Source organism: Anser brachyrhynchus (assembly GCF_964034855.1).
Source record: "Anser brachyrhynchus genome assembly, chromosome: 5".
NCBI classification, from domain to species: Eukaryota; Metazoa; Chordata; class Aves; order Anseriformes; family Anatidae; genus Anser; species Anser brachyrhynchus.
The window spans coordinates 8,064,241-8,079,586 of NC_137699.1; the positions used below are offsets into that span (position 1 = coordinate 8,064,241).

General features: G+C 34.0%; 1 long non-coding RNA gene across 1 annotated transcript in view; it reads left to right on the plus strand.

Annotated features, from left to right (window-relative positions):
* LOC308196375 overlaps positions 1–15,346 on the plus strand; it is a 167,714-nt gene that overhangs the window by 139,851 nt on the left and 12,517 nt on the right. The window contains exons 14-15 of the long non-coding RNA XR_013952171.1: positions 3,063–3,173; positions 14,978–15,166. This is a non-coding gene — a long non-coding RNA (uncharacterized lncRNA). The remainder of the gene's footprint in view (positions 1–3,062; positions 3,174–14,977; positions 15,167–15,346) is intronic.

Below are 15,346 nucleotides of genomic sequence, written 5' to 3' on the forward strand. Positions count from 1 at the left end.
TTTGTTTTCCTCCTGTAGGCTTTTGGTGGCTTTAAATTGTCTTCTCATTTTTACACACCTCTGCTCATTCTTTTGAGCTGCTTCATGTTCTAAGTTCAAGAGCTGCCGTCAATAGTAATCCTATGCAAAGGAAAGAAATTTGTATTTTAAGGCAAGTTGAAGGCACAGATTTATGAATCAGTTCCTTTGAGGGCCATAGTTTTGCATGTGGCACACTCTAGAGTACAGGGCACAGTCCTCTTGCCTAATTGTGTGGTGATGGAGCCAATAGATATATAAAATAATGTGTCCTGTTAGTTGTTTTTGGTGTAGTCCTCTGTCCCTAGTTATTTAAACCCGGTACAAAGACGTGATGTTAAATAGGATACAGCACAATTCTCTGCTACATTGTATGTAGTTCAGAGAGACCTTGTAGACACCTCCTGAACCCATGCTTTCACCTTTAAAGTATAAAAGTATTAATATTCTCACTTTTAAAATATAAAAGTATTTTGTTGAATGCTGCTGCTGTTCTAATCACAAGGAGACCCCTTAGGATATGGAAAAAGATTCTGTAGGAGATCAATTTCATACACATAAAACAAACAAGGGATAGAGAGGGTACTGGCATAGAGAAGAGGTGATCTGCCTGGTTTAGCAGCTAGTAGCAGTCAGGGTTTTCTGAACAGATGGTTTAGTTCTCAGTTTAATATCTGTGGATCATAGGACCCTATACTGGGATTTCCTGGGATTCAAATATCTCATCAGAGATGTCACTAATTTGGGATCTCTAGTTGGAGAAAAGTCCTTTGAGTTCATCAGTCCTCTGGGTGTGTTCATCCTCCACAGAAAGATTTAATGAAGAGGAGTTAAAAATAAGAATGGCCCTGCTCGGTTGTTTGTCTCTTTTTCTAAGATGAAATTCAGGATAATTTGCTAGGTAGTTTACTGTGTCTTTGTAAGAGTCTATTTCTGGTTAGTGCAATCTCAATTACTTAGTTGTAATTTTGCATCTTTTCTCTGGTTCTGATGAACAGTCCAGTGACTTTGGGGAGAGATTAATTCTATGAAGTGTGGTGATTGACCCAGAGGAAGGACATGGCCTCTATTTGGAGTGCAGCACAACTAGAAACGACAGGTGTGCTTGTTGGGAACAGTCTTTTTAGACCTTCTGTTGAGTTTGAGCATGTTCACTTTTTTTGTTGCAATTGAAAAGTAAGGAGTTCCATTAAGGTTGTGATATGTCTTTGAAAATCTTTGTTTTAGCAAGGAATTGAATAATGAATGCACACTTTAACAGGGTTTCATTTGGAAGCCATCTCCCTTCTTTTTCAGAGCTTTTTAATATTTCAGATATATCATATATAATATTTCAATATTGCAAGGTCAATAGACACATCAGAAACAAATTGTATTTTAATATGGTGTTTTAATATGAGCAATAAACTGCTAACTAGATGAAAAATTTGAAGTGAAAATTAATGGAACTTTTGATTGCTGGCTGGTTGGACACTCATTGATACAACTTTTGTCATTTGAAATTGTTCTCTTAACAAAACAATTATTACTAACCACCATTTATAAAATATTAGCTGTTTAAAAAGTATTAAATTGATCTTAAATTTCCAAGACAGTGCAACAACTACCTCTTTGGACAGTCTGTGAACTGAAGCCGACTTTGATGATAGGAGGTGTAATGTCAGTGAATCTTGAAGGATTTTTTTAAAAAGGTTTTCAATTTAAAAGTTGTATTTAGTAATGAAGAAAACTAGATATATATCGAATGAAGAAAACTATATATATCGATAAGTGTTAGCTTTACAGTTTTCCCATATTTCAAAGGAGATTATGAAGTAGAATCTGAGGTGCTTTAAAAAGTTGGAGAGTAATATTACACAAAAAATCTGTAATATTTAACCAAATGAAATCTCTTGCATAAGTAGCCTATATTTTTACAGGATAGAGTTTACCTACAGATAATGGTATGAGCTTATATAAAATAATTTAATTTGTACATTTTGTCTTTAAGTGGGAATCCAATTTCTTAATAGCCAAGATATCTTTCATCACATTTGTGTACAGAGCTCAATTGTGTTAACAATTGCTAGTTAAGCATACTTAAATTGTATGAAATATGTTTTTCTTTCAAATTAGCTTAAAATAGGCAAAGAAATGCTGGTAAAAATTAAGCTTTTATAGTTAGGTTGTGCTTACAAACATACAACTCTCTGTATCCAGCTTCATGTGTTCATCAAGTGCTTATCAGTTGATAATTAAAATTAAAAAAAAAAGGGTTAATGAACTTGAATGAACAAGGCCACAGCAGGAACTGAGTTACTGACAACATAACTGGTTAGCAAAGGTTGCAGCTTTTTAATGCTTAACATATTGGAATAGGAAACAAAAGGGATAAAAAGGCATATCTAGACAGCCAATGTGTCAAGTAAAAATTGAGCCATTGTAATTCTTACTGAGTTGTCACAATTGAAAGGACAGGCTATTTTTCCTCTGGTGATGATGGAATGGAAATAAGACCACAGACCGAAATGTAGTTGTGGTGTTACCTTTTATAGGTGAGTTACAGACTCTTAGCACATGCTGGTCAGATTTCGGTTTTCTTTCCTCATCACCGTTCTTGGATTTGAGACAATCTCTAATGCAAAAACAAAAATATCAAGTTATTTAGTTGCATTTAAAGGAGTCCTGCTATTCCAAAATAAAACCAGAGGCATTTGGATAATGCCCTCAATAATATACTTTAACTTTTAGTTAGCCCTGATGTGCTCAGGCAGTTGGACTTGCATGGTCTTTGAAGGTCCCTTCTAACTATTCGATTCTAAATTTTCCAAATATATAGAGAGGGCATAGAAAATACTGAACACTTGAGATTTAGTTACAAGAAAGATGGAACGTACAGAATATAAATGAACTAGATAGTGAAGAAACTTAAGAGCAATGGACAAACCCTCTCCTGAGCTTTTCCTGTCACATGTAGTAGTTTTTATTATGCTTTTCTTCTGTGGGTGGTGGTTTGTTGTGTGGTGGGATTTTTATTCTTTTTTTTTTCCTGCTTTTTTGTCAAGATATCACCTTACCCAGAAATAAATTTATATGCAAGAGTGAAGAAGGGGAAGAGTGTTTCTTATGACTACTTCAAAATGAAAGCTATGTAATCCAAATATAATTTAATGAAGGTAAGAAGTCAGAATTTATCCTAAATTACAAGACAAAGTAGTTGATATTAGATGGGAAATAGTTTCATAATCCTTGTTTCTTGCTAAAAGCAGGTATATCTGAAAGTTACAGCGAAATTGCATCTGAAGAATTTGGGTGAAGTTCTTTTGAGATAGGCTTTTAAATCTGTCAGATGGTGGTTTTTTGATTTTTTATTTTTTTTTTGGTAGTGTGTGAAAGTCCTGAGACTTAAGGTTAAGAAAGGTTAGAAAGCGTGACAGTGACTATGAAAGAGAGAATCTGATAGGTTTGTAATACTGTACATGAAAAAGAATTTCAAAAGAAAGCTTCATGATGGTAATCCTCGTGTTAGTGAAAAGTCTTACAGTATTAAAATTGAGAAATGTTGTTTTACTTTTGCACTTATCTCATTATGCTGAGCATATAACCCCCCTGACAAAGACAAAACTGACAAATGTACAAGCAACCTTCCCACTCCCAAGGAAAGACAAGAAAATTAGCTCTATGTGCTGTTGGAGTGCAACTCCAGGCTTCTGCAATGATAATAGAGATTAATTTGTAATTGTGTGTTGCCCCCTGCTCCTCTAGCCATCTGTAGATGATGGAAATGGTTGTGAATGGCAAGAAGCAGGGAGGCTTGCAGGGAGGAAAACCAATGAAACTGAGATTTCCCTCCTTGCTATGCATGGTCTATTCTTTTGCTCATATGCATGAAATGACAGAGATCATAAAGATATAGTAGGTCATATTAAAAATCCTTCAGGAAGGGCAGGATTGTATCTTTTTACTTGTGCATTACTTAATTCATTTTTAAAGGACTGAAGCAATAAAACTTCTATCACTTGACTTGGGGATGTCTTTTCTACAGTATAACACTCCTCTCTGTTAAGAATCTTTTTTTCTGACATTCAGCCAAAAAATATTATCTGCTCAATTTACTCCCACCACTCCCCCTGTACTACTACATTTTGCTCCTTTCCCATAATTTTGATAGGAATTCATCCCACTTAATTCAGCAGTGAAGTTAAGTCATACACCGTTCCTTTGCTAGTCTATACAAATGAGAAATGCACCTTTCTAAATTCCTCACATTATTTGACTTAGCTCCATTCTAGGAAAATCCTACGTTTCATTACACCAGTGCTTACCAGGCAAGAGAGTTTTTCTGAAATATTGTAGCTTTCTTTTTTTTTTTTTTTTTGTAAATTCCATTAATATGCACTTTTCTTTATGCTGTTTTACACTGTAAGGCCATTTGAGAGGTGATTCTGGCACTTAAGAGGCTTTACAGCAAGTGCATATTTAGAGACTTATGCTTAGGTTTTCAAATGTGCTTGGAAAATGTAGGTTCCAAACTTCTGTATTCAGAACTGGCTTCAACAAACACCTCTGGGCACATCTTTAATGAGCTTTTGGTACGGTCCACATAGGGTCTTAAATGCTTGTTATATGCAAAATGAAAGGTAGACTGTCTAGCAACACCAGCAAATACTTGTATCACCTCAGCTTTTTCGCTGCAAGCCTTATTCGGGCTGTGGCTGCACTTCTGATTTTGACTTATGCTTGAGACCATTTTGACTTGCTCAATCTGTTTAGCTGCAGGGATTTTTAGTAAGAGTAAGCCCTTATGTTATTTTTCTAATACAGATCAGTTTTTTCAGATCATCTTTATGGTAGCTGGAAAAGTTTTCAGTCAATCTGAACGTTTTTCTAAACACACCTTGATTTTCTAGCAGTATTACTTCACATGAGTACTGTACCATACTAGGGTAATATTTCTAATACAAACTTATTTATATCAACTAACTTAAGCTTTGTGTCAACATACAGTTTTGTTCCATTTTCTTCCCTCTTTCCAATAAAAAGTTATACCAGCAAAAGCATATTTTGTATTATAATTTCAGTGATGCTGTGTTTATCAAAGATCCTGCCTTTTCTTGTTTGAGGCAATGACTATGCTGGCAGAATTTTGTAGTGTAGGTGTGCTCTAAAAGATCAGAGATGACTGTTCTTAGTACAGGGAATAGAGAGGTTGTCAGCCGGTGACCAAATATTGAGTCATGGTATTACTAATACTGTTTTTCCAAGCAAAAACACTCAAATTATAAAATTGCTGGATAGATTTCTGATACAGTTTCATTTTTCAGAACTCTAGAATTTTGCCTGTACTGCATAGAACAAAATAGTAAAATTATGAGGTTTCTTCTACTTCTATATAATATCTTACATTTTTATGATGTTTCTTTAGGGTTTTCAACATTTCTTTTGTTGACCCAAATCATTACAGCTATATACAAAGGTTAAATTGTGCTTTCAGGTGCATTTTTATTTGACTGTTAGAATATGAAATTGTGTTCAGAAGTTAGTGTGGGGTATTTTTAATAATAAAAGGGTCCAAAAGCCTGATAAAGGATTCACCTAATTTACAATGGGGTGTTTAAAAAAAAAAAAAAAAAAGGCTATTAAAAGCATTTGTTTATATGTTGGCATGTCTGGATATATGGGTGAGTGTGCGTGTATAGCAGTGCCAGCCCTGTAAACTAGTAGACTTTTGCCACTATATAGCTTCATCAGAATCTCACTGGAGTTACTTGGAATCCTGCAGGATCTGGTCCATGAGCTTCTCATTCCCTTTATGGTGTTGTGGTGGAGACAGTAGCATAGGGACCATATTTTGCAAGTCTCTACAAAATGTGCATCTGTAGACTCATACATCTTCATAAGCAGGCAAAGTTTTATAAACTTAAATTATAACATTCTGAACGGGATTTCTTGATCTGATTTATGCACTCTCAGTGTTTTCTGGGTTGTATGGCGATGTGTACGTTTTAGAGGACATATCTCCTAATTGTGACTTTGAAGCAATTTTCACTTGCAGGGCAAAATAAAAAAATAAACTGAAATGTGTCTTATTAAAGGCAGACAGTGGGGCATTTTCAAAATATTATGATGGCACTTAAAGAAGACTGTAAAATTTTCAGAAAAATATTGAAAATAGAGATTCAAATTATAGAAGACGTCCTTTGAAGTGGTGTATGTCTCACTGCTTCTGTTGATCCAGATTCTTTTTTGTTCTGGACTTGATGTTGACTCATCTTCTACCTCTACATATTGAAGGTTTCCTCTTACCCATCATCATGCACTGTTCATTCTTCTGTCTACTCTACATCTCTCCAAATATATGTCAGCAAGAATGATTACTGGTGTTTTCTACTTATGTATTTCATCCATCTTTTTTCTTTTCAGCTTAATATTATGGACTTCAAAATAATGCTAACCAGTGGCGTTCAGATAACAGTTTAGAGAGTTTTGTCTGTAATTTATTGCTCATTGCATTCCTTCAATTTTAGATATAGCCTCTCGCTCCTTTGTAAAATAATTTTCTTACAAACTAAAACATTTGTTCATTAATAAACCAGTGACAACATGAAGACAGTAAATTAAAATTCTAAAATGTAACAACTGAGTCCCTTCTAATCTGGTTCCAAAAAGGAAAAGTTAATTTTTTTCCTCAACTGTAAATCTTGACTTTCCTAAAACCTTTCCTAAAACAAGGGCATGTGACTTTTAGAAAGATAAATTTTATATTCTAAGGTACTCTAGCATGAATTAATAGTGACACGTGAAACTGATAATAGATTTTTTTTTGCCATGAATCCAAAAGATGGATGTAAAATCAATTTTTATTAGCTATATAAAACTCCATCAATACTTCAGCTTTCTTTCTGAATGCTACAGAAGTTATTTTTTAAAATGTGTTTTTCACAGTGAAGCTTTTATTCCTTTTTCATTTGACTTTGCCAGTAGGGACCTCTGTTCAGTGTTTTATCCAAAGAAGACACCTTTGACAGTATGGTTGCTCTTCCCCTACAAGCACAGTGCCTCTGTGTCATCACTGAATTACAGCTTAAGTTTTTATGTTGTCCTTCAACCCCTGACCTTCTGGCCTAAAGGCAAGAATATTACTACCACAGCTATGCTGAAGCAGAAAGCAGAGAGCATGCAAAGATGAAACAATGTGGAACTAGTCAAAACTAAGCTTTTTTGTACATTGTCCTCTTAAAAAAAAAAAAAAAATGTATTTAAAAAAAACTTCTAACGGTTTCACTTGAGGCTTGAGTAACTTTAGGCAGCTTTAGTTTGTTCAGTGACCCAGGAACAAGTACCATCATCCTATTAGTGCCCATAATGTGAGATAACTATACCAAAACAGTCTCTTGAACTGCTGTGTATGCATATATTTTGAGGAAGCTGAAGACAGTGTGTTTGTCATTTGGTTGTGTTTTTTTTTTTTTTTTCTGAAGTATGTTTTTTCATGGTGAGAATTATTATTCCAATCCATTAAAAGTAATTTAATAAACCACACAAACAAGCTTGTGGTATATATAATGGATCCACAAGCACCAATAGTAGAAATCATTCAAAATAATATTACAGTAGCATGTGTTAGAACACGTATCTTTCAATCTGCTTCATACTGTCAAAATCAATCATTATAAGAATTTATCAACACAATGAAGGCAGAATGGATCTTTACAAGCCTAAGTTTTGCTCTAAATTTGTTCAAAAAGTGTAATCCTTTATTATCTATGAGATTATATAAAGTTATTCTACAAGTTAATTTGTTAAGAAACGTTCCTTTCTTTGTTCTGAAACCTGTAACTCCTTGCTCCATCTGATGACCTCCTACTGGTTAGGCTGAAATAGATGGTGAACAGTCCAGTTCACTTCTCCATGCTTATCTAATAGATTTCTGTTATATACCATGTCTTCTCTTTCCAAGCTGAAGAATCATGATCTATCATATGATAGAATTATACTCCATTGTTCATTGTATAGAAACCTAGCACTCTAGTTTTGTACCTAGATACATATATATGTTCTCAATAAATGGTGGAATTTGTTGAAATTCTGATTTATGATAATTAATTTCTTAAATTTAGTTCTGAAGACATTTCTTTTACATTTTGCTTAAGTCTACTTTTTAAAGAACCATGTATATGTGTTCAAACAAAAGTTTCAGGTATGTTCAAAAAATCCCCAAATCTAGGATGTGAACAGATGCAGCAGTTGTATGTATACTTAAAATAAAACAGTTATTTTTTAAAATTACTTCTGAAACAGTGCAAAAAATCTAATAATTGTACTTTTATGTTTAATATTTAAAAGGTTGCTATATTTTGCACTGTACTGTTTTCTTCATTCAGACAGATAATTTCCTGGAATGCTGCAATACTTTGCACAAATTCTGTCCTGTTAGTTCAAATGAAAATTCTGTGTATCATATAATCTTCTTATTTAAAATGTTGATGGAAATGGTTTGCTCAGCTGTTATGACCTTTATCCTTATGAAATGTATAGTGTCTAAATGATTAATCTGAAGCCATATCCACTCTGCATATTTCCTATTGTAAATTATAGCAATACAAATGCCTCAAGAGAGATGAACATTCCTCCACCAATCGTAATTTTTAATGTAAAATATATAATGTATACACTGTAAAATTTGTTTTATACACTTAATCTGCATATATGAATTTTTGTAGGCTAAAAATATAGAAGAGGTTAGTTCCTTAATGCATTTTCTTTAAGAACTCAGTTATACCTTCTTATACTTTCAAGCTTAGATAGAAATAACATTTAGCCAATACATACAAACATTATTTTAATTCAAAACAGAAAAATGAAATAAGTAAATCTGAAGTAAAATTACCCATGAAGTATTACTATGTTCATTTTGTTCTTCTGTGGCTTCAAATATTGAGATTACAAGGTTAATTAAGGAATTAATGGGATCTTAATTCTATGAATAGGCTGATTTCTCAGAAAACTTCTTTTTACTATAAACAAATCAACACATGAAAATCCTTCTTCTGTTCATGGGCTTTATTTTGCAAAATTCTCAGCACTTTTTCAAGTCTAGTAAAACCTTTATGCATCTGGTTAATTGAATGGCATTAATGTTTGATTTTAGTGGGACTTCAGATGCACACATTTGCTTTGCTTGATTATGCCTGTTTGCTCACTATCAAGCACTGTGTAGGAATAGTCTCAGTCTTTTACAGAACTGTGATGCAGAAGGATACTCAAAATATAGGGAAATTCTAACAATAGAAAATAATTCCTATATCTGGTTCTTCTCTCCTTCATTTGTCTTTGCCAATGCACCTCTCCACTTGACTAACGTATACCAGGATAAGTCGGAGGAGCCCCAGGTTACAACTTTTGTTAGGCTTTTTGTTAGGGAATATCAGTAGTCTTGGATCACCCTTCTGCATATTAAATATTTCTGTCAATTAAGCAAGTTTTTATATATTTTTGTTGAGTGTTTGAATTGAACTCAATATTCATAGCACTGTCAGTAGAACATCTGCTGTAGGACTGAGATTATCCTAATTTTCAATTTGTAAGAACAAGCACAAAAGCTGCCTTTTTCATAAGTACTGATAGAACTCAAATAGTTTAAATGATGTGTCCACAAGAGAAGGTAACTAGGGCTTTTCTGTTAACTGAAACATGACAGGTGCCATTAATAATCTTTATAGAAAAGAGTGTCTCAATATTTCCCTTTTTCATAATTTGTTCATTCATATGTCAAATGAATATGAAAGAAGGAAGGAGGGAACGTATTTTTACACTTTTAATACATAATATATCATCACACTGTGTTATAATTTTGTTTTACTTAAGCTCATAAGAACCCAGGTAAAAATAACTGCATTCAGAAGTAGTTTCCCCTGCTTAAAAGGCTCCAAGGGAGGAATCTCTAAATTAGTTCCCCCACCCCCGGTAAACACGCAGCCCTTTATGTTAGTCCCATTAATGTTCAGTAATAAGTTAGTCTTCAAATATCAATAAGATGATGCGGTCTTGATGGAAGTTAAATGTCCCTAAATCCTATGAATTGATCTGCAGGAGCTGTTTTCCACATGAGTGGTATCTTCACCCAGGCATACATCCGCAGAACGGTGGAGGTCAGGGTGATGAAGGAGGAGCGGGCTTGGCGGCACACATGCACTCTATTCCTGACAGTGTCTTGCTTCAGCAAAGGGAAGTGAAGCGCATATACCATGCTCAGTGGCATTTCCAAATGCAGCTCAGCTGGGGGCCTGTGCTTATTGCATCAGTGGCACATACTGAGAAAAAAAGGAAATACATAATTTTGTCAAAGTAGTAGATCACAATCTCCCCCTCCTCCTTCAAAATCATCACCAGCACACACTAATAGCTCTAATAGATACAGATTTTATGCATATTTCAGTCACAGCAGTATTTCTAATGCATATGTGAAAGGGTCCTTAATTTATGTCTACCAACTGTGTGGTGCCCTTCTTTTGGGTAATGTCATCATCCTAATGGTGTTTCTATTATACTCAAAGGTAGCAAATGAGGCTTATTGCAGGAAGGTAATTGATTTTCACTGAGTGAAAATGTAAATAGCCATAAGAAATCCTATGAAAGACAAGCAGTTCAAAATTGCCAGGAAAAAGAAAAAATATTCATATACATTACTTATTGGAGCTAGTACCTGTAAAATGTTTCTTATTTTAAGAAACCCACAATGACTGTATTTCACATTATTTTATTTCAAATTGAAGTAAAAATTGGAGAATTTAGATGATTTTGTCTTTACCAGTTTGACTGTGCATTTCATGAAAATTACTATCCTGTTCAGTAAGGGTGCTTCATTTTGTCAGGTTTCTCTCAAGTGGAAACACTGTGAATAAAATTCCTGATATAGACATGTAAAGAAAAATGATTCTTATCTAGAATTTCAGTGGTAAGAGGTAATCATTTAATGTATCCTCTCTGTGGATTTTCAGTGGGAGCTTTCCTTTGCATCTGAAGGGTTACTGGGCATAGTGCAGTTTACTCAGACCTCAGAATTCCAGAAGAATGCATCAGTTAAAAAAGAAAACATGCCCTTCGTGTTCTGGCTGCATTGCAGCCACTGTTTTAGGGAATTGTTTTAGGTCAGCAAAAATAGCCACCTGTGGTTATAGTCTTTCTGTGTATTTTGCAAAGTATAGTTTTTGTTGTTTTTTTATTGTTGTGGTGTTTTTTTCACAGATTGTCTTCCCGTTATTTTTGCTGTCCACAGTGTGCTCCTAATTGCCAAAGTGATACCTGCTACTAAGGGCAAAGCTGATTAGATGCACATTTACCTCCTTTCAGTATTGCACTGAGTTTAAAGTCATGTGTGTTTTATGATCAAGGACTGATGGCAATAGCTTATTTTTCTCCCATGAATAAACTGATTTTCAAATCTTCCAATGAGTAAATGACCAGGAAATCCTTCACACTTTAATCCCTGCTGGCTATACCCATTATCTCCAAAGTCATAGTTTTGTCTCAGCATAATTGTTTGGAGGTTTTCGTCCTGTAATTATTATTTTCATAACAAAACCCACTCTGCGAATAATTTATTTTGTTTAGAAACAGGACACTTTTGACTTTGTAACTAATGAGTGTTTATCCTTCCGCAGTTTGCCTGGAGGAAAATATAAAGCCCCATTGATATTTCACTTCAACTATAGCATTGCGAATGCTCTCAGTGTTTCAATACAGTATTACAATACTGCGATTAAATACGAACGTAAGAGAGCTCGTTTTCAAAGAGTCTTTGAAAGTTACTGATTACACTATTATTAGTTCCTTTAATTGATATCTTCATTTAAACATTTTCTGTACATGTTTTATATGGTTTAGATGGTGTATATAAACACAGGTCAAGCTTTGCAGTTTGTGTAGGTGCAAAACAAATGAGAAAGTGCTTTAATTTTTACAATAACAGAGTGAGTACAATTTTTTAAACATATTAAGTACCTGTATCCAGTTTTATGGGATCTCCTTGCTTGACAAGTGCCTATAAATTTTAAACATTAAATCTGTTGTTTCTATGAACAACTTATTAAAAAAAAATATTCACATTAGAAATCCTGTACAAATAATAGTACTGCAGTCTTAACTCTGTATAGATCCAAACTGTAGTTAAACACCTTAGATTTAGAGTAAATGTCCATTATTGCCTGTTTCATTTCAGCATTAATCTGTGAAATTGAAAGCAAAACTAAAAATCTCATCCATGAATGTTGCTTAAATCTTCATATATGGTGTCAGAAATGCAGTGTCTGGTGCTTTTTAGAAGTATTTTTGTGGTAAGCCTGCATTTGTCTCTGAAATGAATCTGAAGATCGGCTGGTGCATTCACTTGAATTTTTAGGTATTTCATATTAAGTTTTTTTTGTTTGTTTGTTTTTAAAAGTGGGTTTTGTTTGCTTTTAAATAGGGAGACCCAAGAAACAAATCTCAAATAGGCATTCTCTCTCTGTAGTTTTTAATACTTTGGCCTATTTGAGCAGGTTTTGTAACAAAATATTCCACTTTGCAGAGGTAAAAAGATGGAAGTCTTAGGCAAATGTTTAGCAAAATGCTATACCTGTACAGTCATTACATAAATATATAGTTGTATTATATAGTCATAGGTTTCATTTCGTTAATTATTTCAGCCTAACAAAGTCTGTTATCCAGTATTTTTTTCTTAAAACTAGAAGAATAGCTGGCAATATGTAGTTCTGTAGATGAGATTTGAATCTGGAAACTTGAATACTGGTTAATTGAGAGTATTTGAAACTTGAATCCAAATGCTTTTAAAAAATCATGCTATTTTGTTGTTTGACACTAATTTTCTACCCAGCATGTATTAGCAATGACTGAAATTAGCTCCCAGTGAATTATAGTTAAGCTATTTTATGCCATCTGCAAGGAGTTTCTGATGGCAGCACTGATTTTTTTTTGTTTATTTGTTTTTTAATTTAATTCTCTGAGAATTTAGAGCTCATGGAAGGTGAATTTGACAGCGTTGTAGGCTTTCCACTTCACAATGCTAATACAGCATCGTCAGTGGAGTTTCCACTACTGGCCTTAGCTATGACCTGGAGGTACAGATTCAGGTTCCAATGTGGTATAAATTCTTAGTGTTTCTCCAAACACAAGTACTTCAATGAACTGACAGTTTACACTAGATGAAGTTCTGACCAGCATTTCACAGTAGAATTGGGCTTTATGGGGTCATGGGTGAAATCCTAACCAGAGCAAGTTCAATGCAGATTAGTTCACCTTTGACTTCTGTGGGACCAGGATTTTGCCCCTCAGACTTCCTGCTGAATTATTAGAAGCAACAACAATGCCAATAGTGCCGGGCCTGATTGCATGCTTCATGATACAAATCTACACTAGAATGGCAGTGAATCCATTTATCCAGCCAAATCTATCCTTTATACTTAACACGGTCTTCTCAGGTGGTATCTAAGCAATTCTCAAGTATTAAAAAGTACGATCAAAAAACCACCAGAGCTAGACTGTTGGTAGATGGTGGTAGCGTGCTTACCATCTATAATTTTATTTTTAGCCTTAGGTTTCAGAAATTTAACGTTTCTATAAAATCCACATCTTAAAATCTTGTTAGTACACGATACTTAATGTGCACATCTTGAACTGGATTACATATTATGAACCAATAATTTTGTAATGAATATTGAAAATATCACTATCTCCTGGGAAACAGAAGCGATACTTTGAGCGTCGGACATGCTATTTTCTATCTTGGGAGTATGAATCTGAAACATGAGAGTATAAAATTACAAAATAAAGTTTTATCTTTTTGGTTCAAGACCTTTATCAGGTAAATAAATTTACAGTGGTGAGATACAGGACCTTCTCTATCATTCATAAATTATGGTGGGTAGTTAGCATTCATAAGAAGTCATCAAATAAATCATTTGCCTTAGAATAAATATGATCAAATTAGAAATACACAGTGCTGATAGCCTGACCTCAAGTATACGGGTTTCTTATTTAGAGAAAAATGCTTAGATATACCTCTTTTAGTCTGCTAATTGTGTACGTATATTAAGTAAATATGTAACTTAATTCCAAATGATTGAAAGCTTTTGTGCAGGAAGATGAAAGGGGAATGGCAGTTCATTCAGACTTTTCAAGAAACTAACCAGAATACTCTGCAATTTTATATATATTTGCATTTTAAAATAGAAAATTGTCTGCTTTCTATAGAGTAGCTATATTATTTTTCCGACTTCAATTTGAAAATGATTGCAGATTTTAAAGTTTTGTGAGGAATTAATGCTAAGCTTCCGAGATACTGTTTCTTTAATATTGTTCTGCAGTTAACATTTCTAAGCTCTGAAACAACTGATAAAGTAGTTGAAGTAAGTAAATAAGTAATAAAAAGCACATCAAAGTAGTTATGATGAGACAGCCAGATGGCAGAGAATTGCAGTTCTTGCTGTAATTTTATCAAAATTACTATTGTCATGGCATGTTAGTTTTCATAAGAATTTGTACAGTCACTGATCTTATACAGACAAATTAATTTCAGGTTCTCTCATGTGTAGTCACATAACAGCTATACTTGAGCACGCACAAAGGAAAATTAAATAATCATAGTCACATAAACTTGAAAAGCGGCACAATTTCTTAAGTTTACTATTCCATAACGTCTTGGGATCAGTGATCATTTTTCTTATGGTAGACTCAATTTGATCTACAGGAGTTCTGCCATTATATAGTTTCTGCTGCATTTAATCTTCATTATGAAAAGATATAGTATCACCTAATAGGGTAGAATTAGTAGTAATGCACCAGCATTGTAATAATTCCTAGGAGTTATATCATTTAATGGAGTTTCATACTTTTTCCTCTCATAAAACTACTGGGATGAAAATAATTGAGCCATTGAAGTTTCATGAATATGTTGTCATTATATGTTCCCTTTTTGGTAAAGGATACCCCATGTCCTATAAATGTTTGCAGAGGAGGGAAGACTGAGAATCACATATAGTGAAAACAGCCATATTTTGATCCAAGTCCTATTTAGGATAATGGCATGCTTGAACTGTTCGTTTCCCATCACCATGCTGTCTGAAGCAGGAAGCCCACGCGGTAAGCTGTGAGAGATTTCCTCTTCTTGAAGGTGGGCTTTTTATGCAACTGGTCTGACCTACTGTTTCTGTTGTTACATCTTTCTGTGTGAATCCTACTCCATTAAAAAATGATGGGTAAAATGGGTGCATAGGCATTACAGCATTTAATCTACTTTTAAATTTAATCTACTTTTAAATTTAATCTACTTTTAAAAATTCAGATAGTCTGA